Source organism: Columba livia, chromosome 2 (genome assembly GCF_036013475.1).
Source record: "Columba livia isolate bColLiv1 breed racing homer chromosome 2, bColLiv1.pat.W.v2, whole genome shotgun sequence".
NCBI classification, from domain to species: domain Eukaryota; kingdom Metazoa; phylum Chordata; class Aves; order Columbiformes; family Columbidae; genus Columba; species Columba livia.
In genome coordinates this window covers 53,097,345-53,101,085 of record NC_088603.1, presented here as the reverse complement: position 1 = coordinate 53,101,085, position 3,741 = coordinate 53,097,345, and the positions used below count along the sequence as shown (strand labels likewise).

The following is a 3,741-nucleotide window of genomic DNA, read 5'->3' as shown; positions in this document are numbered from 1 at the left end:
CTGTGACCATGTCCCGTTCAATGACACGAAGGTGCCTTCTGTCTGGCACTTGGGGCAATGACTCATTGTGTTTGGACTTTCTCTTCCTTACACAGCTCCCGCCTCAGCGGATGTTTTGGCACCCATGGGTTTGGGGACTCAGCGGGTTTTCTCTCTTGGGCTGTTTAACACTGGGACCTTCCTACCCGTGTCCTCTGACCATGGCTTGCCCAGCAAACTGTTTGCTGAGGTACAGTTTGCAAATCAGCCCTTCCCGTGCAGCTATTGATATAGGTATGTGATGGGTAGTAGGCAATAGTGCAATATTTTTCAGGTATGGAGCCCTCAGGGCTCTGTCAGGGATTGTCATGCAGAACTCCAGGCATAACAAAGCTGAATTCCCCCTGCCCCCCCCCCCCCAACTCCTTTCTCCCCTCTCACCCCCACCTCCTCCCCTCCCCCCCCCAACCTCCTCTTCTCTCTCTTCTCTAAAAAACACGTTCAAGGACACAAAGCACAATGGATACTAGTGTTTCTTTCTATTTTATTTTAGGTTCTTGAAGGCTGGTTAGTTGTTTGCAGTTGTTTAAGGTTGGTTTAGGTGAGCTGTTCTATGCTGGTGTAGGTAGGCTGTTCTAGCTAAGTTTAGGGCCACCTCGTGGAGCAGCAGGCACCCAGCCCAAATGGCCCAAAGAAGCCGTGGCAAGGGGCCGTGCTCAATGCTGCAGAGGAAGGCAAAAAACCCCCAGAGACGCTTGGTGTCCCGCCTGGGGGAAAAAAAAGCCTTCCTCCCCCCAGCTGCAGGGCACGAGAGGCCATGTTCCTGGTGCTTGAGCAGCAGGCAGGATCTGAGCCAAAAGGGCCCAGAGGAGCTCTGCAAAGTGGTCATGCTCAATGCTGCAGAGGAAGGCAAAAAACCCCCGGAGACCAGTGCCAATCTGCCCCGGGGGAAAAAATTCCTTCCTGACCCCAGTGCTGGCGATCTGAGCATGGGAGCAAGACCTGGCTCCTTGTCCCACAAGCTGCTCACGCCTCCCAGGACCTGCCCAAGCCCTAGCCTATCCTACCTTAAGGTGGAACCATCTCCCGGACTTGGGAGAGTGCCCAAATGCCTCTGACCTAATGAACCTTGGGGGCAAGAACACTTCGAAAAATCCTTCCAGCAGTCCTGTCAAGAATTCCTGACCAAACCTGGGAAGAAAAAAACAAAATGCCAGAGATGAGAATTACTGCATGCAACAAGAAGACACAACAGAGATGGTGGAGGAAAACAGCAAGAGGGGAAGGAGAGGAGGAGCAGAGAACACATAAGTAAACGAGACCCTTGAATCTCACCCAATCAGAGGAGTAATAGAAGGGTTCCAAAAGACCAGGCTCTGAAGAACAAGCATACCTCGTAAGGTTTTGTCTCCAAGTCTCCAAACTCTTCCTTTTTTTAAGGCAAGGTGCAGATCCCACGGTGTCCTTTGGTCTCCGACAGTCTCTGGCGGTCTCCAGTGGGCTTCTGTGCACACACACACACACATCGAGTTTTTATTTTCTGTATCTCCATATTTCTATTAACTCTATAGTCTGTATACACGTCTACAGGGAGAAGGAAAGAGAAAGAAAAAGTCTGAAGTATTCGTGCAATGTGAAAACATTTTCCTTGAAGGCAAGCTCCAGCGGTGTCCTCGGGTGTCCTGGTGTCTGTGGCGCTGTCCCCCAGTGTGTGGTGGCTCCTAAGGACTCCTCCCGGTGCTCTGGGGCTGCCGACCAGAAGATGGCAGCGACTCTCCTCGCCTCTTCCCCAGGCCGCAGGGCAGAGGAGATGCCCCGGCATGAGGGCCGGTTGTGCGGGTTGGGAAGCCGGGCTCACCTGTGGCTCCACAGCGGCTGCTGGTCCGGCCCATCCCCCGGAGGTGGCTGTGCTGCCCCTTCCGGCTAGTGGCGGCTGCGGGGGCGGCGCCGCTTGCGGCCAGGCGCCTGTTTGGGGGCTCTGGGAGAGCCCCCAGCCGTCGTGCGGCGCTTCGGGCACCACGGCGCTGAAGGCAATCCGGCCATGCTGGTGTTGTGCCCCAGCAGCCCTGCTTGAGGCGGATCCACCTGCCGAGGCGGATCCACCGCCATGAGCTCCGCCTCTTCCCGGGATGGGTCAATCTCCATGGGCTCCTCCTGCCTGTGGGCGGTGCTGCTGCTCCCCACAGGCAGCCGCCGTTGTTTGGGCGGCGGAGCCAGCCCAGGGGGTCCCTGAGCCTCCTCTCTCTTCTTCGCGTCGATCCGGCGCTGTCGTCTGCGGCCTCTTCTCTCGGAGCGATGGCGCAGCTCGCACAGCTGTGCTCCAACTGCCATAACGGGGGCTCGTGGTGTTATAGTTGGCTGTATTTTGCTTGGCTGTATTTTGCTTTTGTAAACTGTATCCAAGATTCTCACCTTATCGTGAAATTTCACGGGTTGTATACAAGTTTTATCTCTTAGTTTGAGAATAGAGAGCTGAAAGTTAGTTCTGTTAGTTCTCAGTGAGTCCTTATCTGGAACGGATAAGATGTGCTGAGGATGCACATCTAAGAAATCTGAGTATTTTACATGATTTCATAATGAATATAGGAATAGTGTGCATGTGCAGTGACAAAAGGTGAAAAGCACACGAGTGACGAAGACTCCTTACTTCATCCTGAAGACCCCCTGAATGACCACCGGAGGACACTGCGCATGCGTAGAGTAGTTCCAAGGTGTTGCAACTGATATTGTGAAATAATTGTGTAATCTGATGAATATGCAACACATACGTTGTAACCCTAATGAACATGTATGTAACCAAATTGTATAAATGTAGTGGCGTTCGAATCAGTGGTCGAAGCCAGCTTTGGGTGCGAACCCCTGGTTTCCCAGCGCTGAAATAAAAGCACCGCATATAACTACAGCCGTGGTTATGTGTCTCGTTTGCTAACAGTGGCGTCCCCAACAGACGCTGTGGTGGCCGGCATGGCGGCCCACAGGGCCACGAGGCCCCATTGCGGGGACATTTTGCTCTGCAGTCCTCTCAGTGCTTAGATTTGGTTTGCCCCTGATGGAAATAACTCATTTGTCTTTTGTCTTAAGGAAGAGCAACAGCTGCAGATCTTTGGACAATATGTATTACCAGCACGACAAACCTGGTAGCTGTGTTGCAGAATTAAACTATGCTAAGGGATCCTGATCTTTCTTCAGTGCTGTAGTGTTCAGAATGCAAAACGTGTTTGAAGAGACAGTGCTTTTTTGGCTCCAAGCCAATTCTATGGATGTTCAAGCGTTTCCAAACAGCCTTCATGCATCAACCCTCTTGTGAATTAATGAGAAAATAGGGTGTAAAGAAAATCAGCACATAAAACAGCTGTGACACACAGCACTGAAAAGTCTCCACCGGACACTCCACACACAAGAAAAGCCCCATGTAAGGGCGGGGTGGCACATGGGGGCCACCGGGCTGTCGGCAGCGGCTGTAGCGGCGGCAGCTCCAGGAGGCTGCCCGGCTGGAGAGGAAGGGACAGGGGGCGGGAAGAGTTTCTTCTCCAACTCTCTCTCGGGAGCAGCCAAAGCGCGCGACTCCCGCTCCTTCCCGCCTTTACCAGAACACGGGGCGGGGCTGAGGAACGACGGCTCTGCCATCCGCTCGTCGCGGCTGCTGGGTCGATCTCTGCGGGAGGCGGTAGCGATTGGTCGGGTCTGTGTCCAACATGGCGGCCACTGCGACCACCAACCCCTCTCAGCTGCTGCCGCTCGGTAACCGGCGCCGCGACGCTT

At 53.8% G+C, this 3,741-nt stretch overlaps 1 long non-coding RNA gene across 4 annotated transcripts; it reads right to left on the bottom strand.

The window, feature by feature from the left end:
• Positions 1 to 506: 506 nt before the first annotated feature.
• On the bottom strand, positions 507 to 2,093 carry LOC135578492 (uncharacterized). 4 transcript variants are annotated; one of them, XR_010470188.1, is made up of 4 exons: positions 1,838 to 2,093; positions 1,621 to 1,727; positions 1,373 to 1,483; positions 507 to 1,170 (listed from the first exon to the last, which is right to left on the bottom strand). It is a non-coding gene; the product is annotated as an uncharacterized LOC135578492 (long non-coding RNA). The 4 variants fall into 4 exon arrangements; XR_010470189.1 differs by lacking the exon at positions 1,621 to 1,727 and having other exon boundaries at positions 1,373 to 1,563; positions 1,838 to 2,092; XR_010470190.1 differs by lacking the exon at positions 1,621 to 1,727 and having other exon boundaries at positions 1,838 to 2,089.
• Positions 2,094 to 3,741: the final 1,648 nt, after the last annotated feature.